This window comes from Leuciscus leuciscus, assembly GCF_965113295.1.
Source record: "Leuciscus leuciscus genome assembly, chromosome: 7".
In the NCBI taxonomy this organism is placed as follows: Eukaryota; Metazoa; Chordata; class Actinopteri; order Cypriniformes; family Leuciscidae; genus Leuciscus; species Leuciscus leuciscus.
The window spans coordinates 10,310,333-10,324,216 of NC_138731.1; the positions used below are offsets into that span (position 1 = coordinate 10,310,333).

The 13,884-nt window shown below is 38.5% G+C and overlaps 1 long non-coding RNA gene across 2 annotated transcripts in view; it reads left to right on the forward strand.

Moving 5' to 3' along the window:
• Positions 1 to 10,743, forward strand: part of LOC309503541 — a 44,387-nt gene extending 33,644 nt beyond the window's left edge. For both annotated transcript variants that reach the window (XR_014207709.1, XR_014207710.1), the window contains one exon: positions 7,929 to 10,743. This is a non-coding gene — a long non-coding RNA (uncharacterized lncRNA). The remainder of the gene's footprint in view (positions 1 to 7,928) is intronic.
• Positions 10,744 to 13,884: the final 3,141 nt, after the last annotated feature.

Here is a 13,884-nt window from a genome sequence, read left to right on the forward strand (position 1 = left end):
CATTTAAATAATCTAAAGAACCTTTTTCCACAATAAAGAACCTTTTGTGGAATGGAAAGGTTCCGTAATTGTTAAAGGTTCTTCATGGAACCATCAATGCCAATAAAGAATCTTTAATTTTAGGAGTGTGGCTGATGCTGCTGCAAAAAAATATTTTTAAGCGATTGTATCGGGCATGTTACCCAATGTTTATCCATATTCATTTTATATCTATTCTTACTGTAGGACTCATTTGTGTCTAATTATTTCTCTTCAAGATTTTCAGGAGAAACATCTGAGACAAACTCCATTAAGTGAAATATGAAAGAGCAATTTCTAAGAAAAAACATTTTCCCTTCCCATAAGAAAGAAAACAAATGAGATCTCTGTACTATCTCAGTTGTTTACTCAGCAATTTGATAAAATGAGACATGTTTCATATGTCTCAAAGATTAATAAAAAAATTAAAATTAAAAATAAATCTCAAATGCTCATATTTGACAACATACCAATTAAATATCAATATAAACTTCCCCGGATATAAAATTATCACACAAAAAAATTCTTGATCAGATTTGTTTTGGTATCTATGGTTTATAAAACAACCTTTAACATCTATGGAAACTTTACACTGAACAAAATGTTATTTAGTGGGTTAAGTTCTTCAGATTATTAAAATGTTATTGACATTAAGAAAAAAATTATTGTAAATAATCTCTATACTCTTGCAGTATTTCAACAATGGACTCATTTGTGTTGAATTATGTCTTCTCAAAAAAAAAAAAAAAATCAGAGAAACATCTAAGTCCATTAAGTCTATGCAATTTCTAAGAAATAACATTTTCCCTCACGAAAGAAACAAAATGAGATCTCTTTAATATCTCAGCTGTTTCTCCTACACAACAATATGATCAAAAAATGACTTAAAGCATGATAAATCAAATGTCCCTCTGCCGAATCTAGTCTTACCCTTCATTCACAGCAGCATTATAGATATGATATTCATATTCATCAGTTCAGTCCATGTTTGAGTGGAGTCTGTTTGAGATGATGGAGAAGTGTGATGTGGATATTATCTCCAGTGAGCCGTGATCAGATGCAGTAATGACTGAATCGGGTGTGATAATACGCCATTCACCAGGCCTAATTTCGGTACCTCCAATTACAGAACAATACATAACCTCTGCATTCACAGGCAAATTACTTGAGATCAGAGTGCGTCACAGAGACTGAGAGGAAAAACGCAAACAAAAAAAACCCCTGGATCTCTGATCCACAAGGGTTTGCATGTAATACAGCGAGTTAGTGCATGCATGTAAGCATGTTTGACCCCGGCAGACCCGTTAGTCTTTATTAACACCTGCCTAACGGAGCGCTACCGTTCGGAGTCGGCCCAACCTGGCACAAACTCAACCTGTGACATCGGCAGTTAGCAGCCTCCATTTCACACATGATTAATCTGAGCGAGCGAGAGAGGGGAGGAAAGGGTGGCCCGTGTTCGGTCCGCATGGCTAAAAGGTCTTTTGAATTCCTGCGGAGAAAGCCGCGGGCAGAGTGAATGTAACCGGTTGGGGGTCACTGAGTCTTTGTGTAATTGAGGCAGTGGCAGCCGCTCTATCCTCTCCTCCTTTCAAATGGAGCGAGGGATTGTGAAGTGTGGGGAAGAGTGCCTGGAGGAGGGGTCTTTTTTTTTTAATGTTTTTATGAAGGGGAGGTTAAGTTGACAAGAACAGACTGAATGTGTTCTGCTTTATTTCTGCAGCACGGCGTCATCACAGCCTCTACATCTTTATTGAAGCAATAGAGCACGAGAGGAAGGAGATTTTACCGCATTAAACATGGCGCAATACCGACAACCCACTTGAAATCACTTGAGATTATTGCTTTTATAAAATGATGAAATGCAAAAACGGTACACGAATAAGTAAAGAATTAATTAAGTAACACTTTATAATAAGTATACAGTAATAAAGTATTTACAAACTATTATTTATAGTTTATAAACTGTAGTTATTACATTTATAGACATTGTTAACAATTTATTAACCGTAAATATTTCTCACTTTAGATTAGGTCATGGAAAATTGGAAAATGTCATTAATCTGCCTTTATTGGACATTAATTACATTAGCATTAAGAGTTCCTTAAAACCGTTTACAATTTTTTTTTAAAAACAATTAAATAACATAATGCTGTCAATATGAAATACATACAAACACTCATAAGGTCATGTTGTTAGTTGATAGAATACAGTTTGTACAGTAAAACAAATCATCATTTCTATGGAGTATAAAACATGGAAACCCAATGTGTGTGTGTGTGTGTGTGTGTGTGTGTGTGTGTTTAATGTATTTGTAAACATTTGAAGGGACTCTTAATACTTATGTAATTAATGTCCAGTAGAGGCTTGATTAAAGCACTTACAGTTTTTCTGAATTGCTAAAACACATTTCTTGAAACCATCACTCACTTTCTCAAAAAAAAAATTCAAACCACATTCAGAGAACCTCTGACTCTTCTGGCAAAATCCAACAATTGCCTCAAAACCCTTTTATCTGTGTTCAAAATCAAACAAGGCTTTCAGATCATACACACAGCGAGTCAATATTATAAACACTTCAGATCATTCGTTAGACGCTACATGAGAACACAGAATCCAAAGTATGCAGTTACAGAAAAAAAGTATGTTTTCACACAGTAAACTAATTTTGCAATTACTTACAACAACTTACAGTAGGAAGGTGAATAAATTGTATACTATATGCACTGCAAGTAAAGTATTGTACTGGATATTGCATAGTAGGCCGATCGAATGTTTGCATATGGTGAAAATACAGTGACCCAACTGCAAAAGACAATAAGGTTACAGTAAAAAAACTCTAAATGAAAAGCATGTTACAGTCACTCAGAAGAGTTGTGCGACTGCAGAATCAAGGTCAGTGAGAGATTGATTCTGCTTCAGCATCACGTCTTCATGTTGAGTCAGTCTGAGGAGTTTGTCCACATCACAGACAATCTCTGCAGGCGAAGGGAAAAACCCTAAAGCAGATCCAGCCTTGACAACATTCTCCACACATGCTCTTCCTCGTCCTCTTCCTCCTTATTCACCTCCTCTTCCTCATCCTCTTCCTCCTCTCCCTCTTATATTGTAACATTTGTAAAATGCAACATTTTGAGTAAATTTTGGGACTCTGAACTGACTTGTATTATGTACAGTTGATTTGGTCACAACATTAGAAATAAGTGAACAATTTTGAGTCATTGTGTGTAAACGATGACAACTTGTAGTTGTGTTCAACTTTTGCCTGCCTGTATTTAGTGTTTTGAAACACAGGTGCATCACAGTGCGACGTGTGTTTTAGTGAGTGAGAATGTGTTTAGAGTTTTGCAAAAAGAGTTCATGAGATTTGCAAACAGTGTTTTAACTACCTGAACTTGTTTAATATTTTACAGAAAGAGTGATTTATTTGAAAAATTGGTTTAGTGTTTTAGCAATTCATAAAAACTGTAATTAACAACATTTTTACATTTTCCATGTGCTAATCTAAAGTGAGAACTATTTATAGTTAATAAGTTGTTAAAGCATTATATGATTCTTTACATATGAGCCAATTTAACAGTAACACTTTGTTAATTACAGTGACAATAACTGAAGAACTCACCATTTGTATATAGTCTATTAATGTATTAACTATAGTTTATAAACTATTAATTAACTATAAACTAATATGAGTGCTAGGGATGCACCGATACAGAACTTATGGCCGATACTCAAACGTAATCAAACGTGCTGCGTAACACGAGAATGAACCTCATTGGTTCTTGCAGAATATCAAACGTGATGCGTAACACGAGAATGAACCTCACTCGTTCTTGCAGAATATCAAACATGATGCGTAACACGAGAATGAACCGTGATGCGTAACACGAGAATGAACCTCATTGGTTCTTGCTGAAGCTCAAACGTGATGCGTAACATGAGAATGAACCTCATTGGTTCTTGCAGAAGCTCAAACGTGATGCGTAACACGAGAATGAACCGTGATGCGTAACACGAGAATTAACCTCATTGGTTCTTGCTGAAGCTCAAACGTGATGCGTAACACGAGAATGAACCGTGATGCATAACACGAGAATGAACCTCATTGGTTCTTGATGAAGCTCAAACGTTATGCGTAACACGAGAATGAACCTCAATGGTTCTTGCAGAAGCTCAAACGTGAAGCGTAACACGAGAATAAACCTCATTGGTTCTTGCAGAAGCTCAAACGTGATGCGTAACACGAGAATGAACCTCATTGGTTCTTGCAGAAGATCAAAAGTGCTGCGTAACACGAGAATGAACCTCATTGGTTCTTGATGAAGCTCAAACGTGATGCGTAACACGAGAATGAACCTCATTGGTTCTTGATGAAGCTCAAACGTGATGCGTAACACGAGAATGAACCTCATTGGTTCTTGCTGAAGCTCAGACGTGGTGCGTAACTCTAGAAAGAACCTCATTGGTTCTTGCTGAAGCTCAAAAGTGATGCGAAACACGAGAATGAACCTTATTGGTTCTTGCTGAAGCTCAAACGTGATGCGTAACACGAGAATGAACCTCATTGGTTCTTGCAGAAGCTCAAACGTGGTGCGTAACACTATAATTAACCTCATTGGTTCTTGCTGAAGCTCAAACGTGATGCGTAACACGAGAATGAACCTAATTGGTTCTTGCTAAAGCTCAAACGTGATGCGTAACACGAGAATGAACCTCTGGTTCTTGCAGAAGCTCAAACGTGATGCGTAACATGAGAATGAAACATGATGCGTAACACGAGAATGAACCTCATTGGTCCTTGATGAAGCTCAAACGTGATGCGTAACACGAGAATGAACCCCATTGGTTCTTGCAGAAGATCAAAAGTGCTGCGTAAAACGAGAATGGACCTCATTGGTTCTTGATGAAGCTCAAACGTGATACGTAACACAAGAATGAACATCATTGGTTCTTGATGAAGCTCAAACGTGCTGCGTAACACTAGAATGAACCTCATTGGTTCTTGCTGAAGCTCAAACGTGCTGCGTAACACGAGAATGAACCTCATTGGTTCTTGCAGAAGCTCAAACGTGATGCGTAACACGAGAATGAACCTCATTGGTTCTTGCAGAAGCTCAAACGTGATGCGTAACGCGAGAATGAACCTCATTGGTTCTTGCAGAAGCTCAAACGTGATGCGTAACACGAGAATTAACCTCATTGGTTCTTGATGAAGCTCAAACGTGATGCGTAACACGAGAATGAACCGTGATGCGTAACACGAGAATGAACCTCATTGGTTCTTGATGAAGCTCAAACGTGATGCGTAACACGAGAATGAACCTCATTGGTTCTTGATGAAGCTCAAATGTGCTGCGTAACACGAGAATAAACCTCATTGGTTCTTGCAGAAGCTCAAACGTGATGCGTAACACGAGAATGAACCTCATTGGTTCTTGCTGAAGCTCAAACGTGATGCGTAACACGAGAATGAACCTCATTGGTTCTTGCAGAAGCTCAAACGTAATGCGTAACACGAGAATGAACCTCATTGGTTCTTGCAGAAGCTCAAACGTGATGCGTAACACGAGAATGAACCTCATTGGTTCTTGCAGAAGATCAAACGTGATGCATAACACGAGAATGAACCTCATTGGTTCTTGCTGAAGCTCAAACGTGATGCGTAACACGAGAATGAACCTCATTGGTTCTTGCAGAAGATCAAACGTGATGCGTAATGCGAGAATGAACCTCATTGGTTCTTGCAGAAGCTCAAACGTGATGCGTAACACAAGAATTAACCTCACTGGTTCTTGCAGAAGCTCAAACGTGATGCGTAACACGAGAATGAACCTCATTGGTTCTTGATGAAGCTCAAACGTGATGCGTAACATTAGAATGAACCTCATTGGTTCTTGCAGAAGCTCAAACGTGATGCGTAACATGAGAATGAACCTCATTGGTTCTTGCAGAATATCAAACGTGATGCGTAACGCGAGAATTAACCTCATTGGTTCTTGCAGAAGCTCAAACGTGATGCGTAACACGAGAATGAACCTCATTGGTTCTTGCAGAAGCTCAAACGTGATGCATAACGAGAATGAACCTCATTAGTTCTTGCAGAAGCTCAAACGTGCTGCGTAATGCGAGAATGAACCTCATTGGTTCTTGCAGAAGCTCAAACGTGATGCGTAACACGAGAATTAACCTCACTGGTTCTTGCAGAAGCTCAAACGTGATGCGTAACATGAGAATGAACCTCATTGGTTCTTGCAGAATATCAAACGTGATGCGTAACGCGAGAATTAACCTCATTGGTTCTTGCAGAAGCTCAAACGTGATGCGTAACACGAGAATGAGCCTCATTGGTTCTTGCAGAAGCTCAAACGTGCTGCGTAACACGAGAATGAACCTCATTGGTTCTTGCAGAAGCTCAAACGTGATGCATAACGAGAATGAACCTCATTGGTTCTTGCAGAAGCTCAAACGTGATGCGTAATGCGAGAATGAACCTCATTGGTTCTTGCAGAAGCTCAAACGTGATGCGTAACACGAGAATTAACCTCACTGGTTCTTGCAGAAGCTCAAACGTGATGCGTAACACGAGAATGAACCTCATTGGTTCTTGATGAAGCTCAAACGTGATGCGTAACATTAGAATGAACCTCATTGGTTCTTGCAGAAGCTCAAACGTGATGCGTAACATGAGAATGAACCTCATTGGTTCTTGCAGAATATCAAACGTGATGCGTAACGCGAGAATTAACCTCATTGGTTCTTGCAGAAGCTCAAACGTGATGCGTAACACGAGAATGAGCCTCATTGGTTCTTGCAGAAGCTCAAACGTGATGCGTAACACGAGAATTAACCTCATTGGTTCTTGCAGAAGCTCAAACGTGATGCGTAACACGAGAATGAACCTCATTGGGTCTTGCAGAAGATCAAACGTGATGCGTAACACGAGAATGAACCTCATTGGTTCTTGCAGAAGCTCAAACGTGATGCGTAACACGAGAATTAACCTCATTGGTTCTTGCAGAAGCTCAAACGTGATGCGTAACACGAGAATGAACCTCATTGGTTCTTGCAGAAGCTCAAACGTGATGCGTAACACGAGAATGAACCTCATTGGTTCTTGCAGAAGATCAAACGTGATGCGTAACACGAGAATGAACCTCATTGGTTCTTGCAGAAGCTCAAACGTGATGCGTAACACGAGAATTAACCTCATTGGTTCTTGCAGAAGCTCAAACGTGATGCGTAACACGAGAATGAACCTCATTGGTTCTTGCAGAAGATCAAACGTGATGCGTAACACGAGAATGAACCTCATTGGGTCTTGCAGAAGATCAAACGTGATGCGTAACACGAGAATGGGTCTGCTTGAGCTTCCGTTAATCATAACTGATGTGAATAACTAATGACAGAATTTTTTTTGGATGAAGTATCCCTTTAAGGTTTTACCCCATTTTTACTACTTTTACCCCACTGCATAACCACTGAAACCTTAATGTAGTTTGTCACACTAATCCTTTAGCACAATATTGTAGTCTGATAAGTAAACTTGTAACAAGAATAACAAGAATTTGTGTTGTTTGCACAGGACTGTGTTTCTGCGGTGAAGCATCTGCTTTTCATTTAAAAAAAGTGTGTGTGTGTGACAGAGTATGCATGTTCTGGTTTGGCTGAGTGTGTGTGTGTGTGTGTGTGTGAGAGAGAGAGAGAGAGAGAGAGAGAGAGAGAGAGAGAGAGAGTGTGCATGCCATCTCTATCATACCTGTGCCGTGCGCACTGCAAGGGAGCCACATTGTTCAGTGCAACATCAGGATGTCGTGCATTTAGGAAATAATTACCCAGCATCCTGCTGTTTTTAAACTCTTTTTCATCTTCTCTAATGGCTTCTTCTTCATTGGTCTCTAATCCCAAACAGGACGTAACATGCAGAAGGAAGACGCGGCCGCTGCTGTCCCCACTGGAGCAGAGAAGACGCCAGCCTTTGATGTTACACTCAAAATTATTAATTTCCCTCACCAGGTTGCGTGTTTCATCTACATTTAAAGTCCAAATCTCCAGTTTGAGCAAAGCTTCTGTTATGCAAATCAGCAGCTAATGTGCATGCTGGGTTTGCTGGGGTTGTTTAATGTATTATTTTTTTGAAAAAATTAATGACATCTGCGTCATTTGATATTGATCTAAAATCTAGATAAATGCTCCCTGCTGCGCGTCAGATGAGATTCATGTCTTAGTGTGGCCTTCAAATCACTAGGACAAACGTTTGAGCACATGACTCAAAAACTAGATGTCTCGAAATATTTGATCTGGAAAGGAAGATCTACTAAAACTTTATAAATAAAGGGATAGTTCAACGGCTATTCGTTCAACATTTACTCACCCTCATGGTGTTCAAAACCCTGCATGACTGATTTCTTACGTGGAACACAAAATGAAAGGTTTAGCAAAAGCTGCTACACTTTATTCTGATGGTCCCCTTTAGACATTTTGTTGACTATAGGTAACATTGCACCTACATGTCATCTAACTCTCATTAGAGTATTAGTAGACTGTTAGTAGACTGTTAGGTTCGGGTTAGCAGAATAAGTTGACATATAGTTGCAGAGTTACTTATAATCAGTAGAATATCTGTTGAGGAGCATCACAATAAAGAGTTAACAGATATTAAGCAGAGAGTCTACTAATACTCTAATGAGAGTTAGTTTACGTACATGTAGTTGGAAAGTTACTTAGTCAACAAATTGTCTGAAGGGGACTATCAAAATAAAGTGTTACAAAGTAAATCCGTACAACTTTAAGTCATTATTCATTGACAATTTTTCCTTTTGAAGATCTCAAATCTTATTGCTCTTCCATTAAATTCAAAACATAATGTGTTGCATTGTGATTGATCTCAAGACTCGTTAAACTTAAGCGCACTCTTAAGAGGACTTAAGTACATCTTTATATGTAATATCTTAATTACTTCTATTGCCTTTGAAATATGGTTACAGCTTAATTTACTTAAGCATTTATGATAAACTAAAATATACTTTAATAACATTTCTATTGACACTTGTATGTCATTATTAGTGCTTTATATGTGCTTTAGTATAGTCGACAAAAAAATAAGTACTTCTTTAAACCATGTCAAAAGATAATTAAAACAAAATGATTGAAAGTGTATTTTAAATTAAACCCTTTTTTAAAAGTGCCCTTTTTAAAAGTGTTCTCTCTTTATGTGCACTTAGGTGACCTTTTATTATCTGCAAGTACAGTTTTTATTATACTTTTAAGATTTGAAGCACACTACAAATGCACGTTTAATACATATAAGCACACTTCTTTTTCACAAGAGCACTCACATGAGACAAAGACTCCAGTCATATCGGTAGCCTAACAAAATGCTAATTTATTTGAAATGAAGAAGCCTGTTTGCAGCACACCAGGCAAACCTTATCGCTAACCCCCCGTTTCCAGATAATTCCACTCAAAGAAACTAATATTGAATAAATTAATCCTATCTGTGTATATATTGTTAATGTCACATTTCTACAATTGCAGCGGTAATTTGAAATAAGAGGCCAATCTGATTGGACTACATTATATAATTTGTCAAATTTAGCTTTTTTTTGGGGGGTCATTTGAAGCTTGACAGACACTGATCACTATCAGTAATTTCACTGTGATGCTAAAGAGCAGCCAGGACATTCTGGTAAACGTACACTTTTGTGTTTCACAGGGAGAAAAAAATTATAACAGCAAACAAAACAATGAAGATTCCCTTAAACATATACAGAGTTTTGGTTACACTTTATTTTCAGGTGTCCTTGTTACAGTGTAATTATACATTTAATTACTGAGTAAAAATAATTAACTACATGTACTTACTATAGGATTAGGACTAAGGTTTGGTTATAGTTGCATGTAACGTGTAACAATTAAGGACACTGTAAAATAAGTTTTTCGTTTACGCATTTATATTTAATGTTAAGTGCTTTTATTTGTATTAAATAACTTAGAGGTACGCCGTTCTGAACAGTCTACTAACATTATAACCTCTTCAACAATGTCTCACCCTGTGGCTGAACTGCACCATTGCTGGATGCTCACCTAATATGACTGAAAGCAACACTGTTCCCAGAACAGACTGGTGACCTCCAACATCAGTGGCTGTAGTTCACTCAGTGCTTTACTGCAGGTCAAACTGATGATGTCAAGAGAGGCACCAGACAAGCCCCGCCCCCACCAGACTAAACCCCGCCTCCAAACTCATCTCATCACAGCTGTGTGCTCATGTGGTTTTCATTTCCCATTAAAATGTCTCATTTCCATACAATATCAAAGAGCAAAAGAGACTCAAAAACTTGAAAAGACTCAAAAAAGACTGAAGGACTGGAAGCCAGCACAGTAATTCACATCATATGGGAAACACCAATGAATCATTGCAAATGATCTTGCTTGAGCATGAAAATGTTTTTCTCCAGTCTTTTGGTTTTGTCTGGATTCTGATGACTTTCTGCGGAGATGTTTAAAGTGTTGGGAAAATATTTTGAACATGCTGTGTTAATTTCATTTGCTTGATTTCATCCCAGTATTTGAATTTATGACTGACAAAATATATTAGTTAAGCATTTTGTTTTTTAAAACTCAGATTTTTGTGGGTCTTTGAGTGATTGTATTGCCAAGTGTTGAGTACATTGTGAAAGCTCAGTAACACAATTATTTTGTATTAAACACTTTTTAATACCAGAGGTTTCTGACCCCATAAAACACAACTTGCAAAATTTGAAAGGTAATATGTAAGTGTCACAGTATTTAAATGGAGAGCCACATAATTTACTGTGTGGTTGCACAGATACAGTTACTGTTATTTGTTTGGTGAAACAACATGCCTTAAGCAGAACCATGTGAGAGAAACCTTCCAAGAAAATCATGTCAGGATATTTAAGAAAACTCATTCATAACCTACATTACCCATAATGCATTATTGAAAACAGCGTGGCAGATTGTAGATGGTGCAAATGTTGGATCATGTTTGGAATGGCACTACCATACTATTATTACAATTTCTACAATATGTACAATATGCTAATTTCTGTGCATAGAAACACCAAATAACCAACATTTGCCAAAATATGCAGTGTGTAAAAAGAGCTTGAACCGGAAGTAATCACACTGCCAAAAATTAGCACATAATATCTCTATTGCTGACTTCTAGCATACCGCTCTTTCTTTATCTGCTTTAGAAAAAGTAAAAGTAGTATACTAAGTATACCAGTATGCAAATTCAGAATATGTCACTCGCTGAATTAAATATGTATACATATTAAGCCCTTGCATTGCAACAACAATGTAGCACACAACTTAAAAATAAAAATAAATGGGCAGTATTGCACAGTGTGCGGTAAACAGTACACTGGTATTCCTTTCTAAACAAAGCCATTTAGTTGACACAGCCAAAGTTACCCATAATGCATCATTCCAAAAAGAATGGGAAGGCAAATCTTCCTCTGATTGGCTCATCTGTGTCCAAAACATGGCAGTGAACCTCACTTCCCTTAAAGATGACCTAATGCAGAATGACATTCCTTCTTTTCACTGTAAATGAACCTGTTTACACACAGCATATATCCACAGGGCCTTGTGAAAGAGCTCCAGAGTGTGGACTGTGTGGCTTGTTACCTTCATACTAGCATTTTTCAGCGGACGAACAGATGGCCAATCAAATCAAACAAAGCAGGCATTACTGTTCAGAGAAGATAAGCACGAACTATATTGTGAGACCTCAGTTTTCATACCCTGGAAATCCAGAGTTCTCGCGAGAGCACAAGTTGAATTTGCTCAGCGAGTTACTCTGGCGTAGAGTAATGATGCTCATTAAATATGCCCCTGTATCCGAGCTGCACCAATCACATCGGGTTATCTGATATAGGCGGGCCAGAGGCGAGCTAAACAGATAACGACATTTGAATTTGTAACGATTTAAATGTTACAAATTCAATAAAGTATTTCCATTTTCCATAAAGGATAATCCTGACAGCAAGCGGGTCTATGTTTAACTTGGCAGACTTCAATGAACGAGTGCTGGAGAGGGCATTCGTGTCAAATAGACGAAGCGGATTGGAATAATAATGCAATAATTCTAACCTTATTCTAAAATTATTTTCTGTCATATTTTGTATTCACTTCAAATCTCAAATCCCCAATTATAACAGCACCATTACCATAAACTGAAATGTTGGTTGCTTTTTTTAATTTAAAGGTCCACTGAAGTGCATTATTCAATGTGGTGACGTCATTTCCACTGTAACAGGAAGAAGGGCGGGACATATCGAACAGCTCCTCCCCTTTTTTTAAAAGCCAATAGTCCCTATATAATAGACTATGTGCCATTCACCATGTAGAAAATAGTAAATGTGTGAACATTGTCTATTTATAATGTAGGGGGCGGAGCTTCAGATTCTAGAGAGCATTTGATTGGACAGAAAATCTGATGAGAAGCTGAAGTGCAGAGTGATGCCCTCAAAATCTTTGATCCATGTTGGTTGAAGTGAGTCTGTAAGTTTTGAACACTTATATCTTCTAAATGGGAATCATGTTGTTTTGTAGCACACTAGCTTATAGATAACAAGGCTAACATATTTATACTAAAAGCTCAAAAGACAGGCATAGTGTAACAGTTATAGTTAGTCACCTTGGTTGTTAATACACCTGTTCTGTCTTACTTGTTTACTCTGCCTGAGTATTTAAACCCCCAAACATCAGTACATACATCAGTAATTCGCCTTAGTAAAGCTTTTACTTGACTTGAAAAGGCGGTTGCTAACAAATGACTAAATGGGAGACTAAACATCATCAAGCTGAACAAACACTCATCTAGTCCACTTTCACAGCCTCGTCGTGTTTATCACGCTCTTGCAAACTATTCAAACTCAAACTTTAAGGTAAAATGTTTTTTTGATAAAGACTGAAAGAGTTGCCAGATGCTGATGATGATGTTGAAGTCATGTGACCGCGGGGTAGTTCGTTTGTAGCATCCGTTTAGCTTTTTGTTTCCGCCGATTTTAATAGACCTCATAAAAGTTGATTTGTGAAGATTATCATGATGAACAAAATTGGTAAACGTTTGTTGGTCGCAGAATTTATTTTCAGCCGATGGAAAAATCCTTTCGGGTTTTTGATGCCAACCTACATCATCATTGCACTGTCCTACTGTTTCATGACGTAGCGAAACTACACCCAGAATGAGACACGGTGCATAAGTCGTACAAGGAATGCTTGTTTTCTCCTCTGGTATGTCAGCAGCACTACCCTGTCTCTAGTAAATTATATTGTCATATTTGTTTTTCAGTCTGGCAGCAGTGTTGAGAGCTAAAGGAAATGATTTACTTATGACTGATCAAACGCTCCTCGCAGGAGAACGCAGCTCTGTCTCTGTCAGACGAAACGAATAAATCGCATGACTCACGACTTCAGGAGCATCCGTCATCGACATTCATGCCTGTGTCTCTGTATGCGTGTGTCTCACAGCGCCATAAATCTCCTTGAGCGCTCGTGGCGGAAAGGTAAAGTCTCAGAGCCGGAGAAGCTCCAGGCATGAGCAGATCAAAGAGTTGGTCTGTGACAGCTGATGACTGGCTTCCCATGGCCGGGGCCCCAGAGGACGCTCACACCTGTAGAGGAGATTACAGGTAGATGTGCCTGCCTCTAATTGGACAATAAACACCACTCTCCGGCTGCTAATGGCAGCGTCTGCCTCTCAGACGCCACAAGTCCCCGAGATAACTCGCAATCTCAGCCTTTAAGACAAGCTGGAGAGAAAGAGAGCTGTTGTAAAGTCCTGATCATTCATTATTTATTTTCTTCTCTCTTTTGTGTGTCCCTGATGTTTA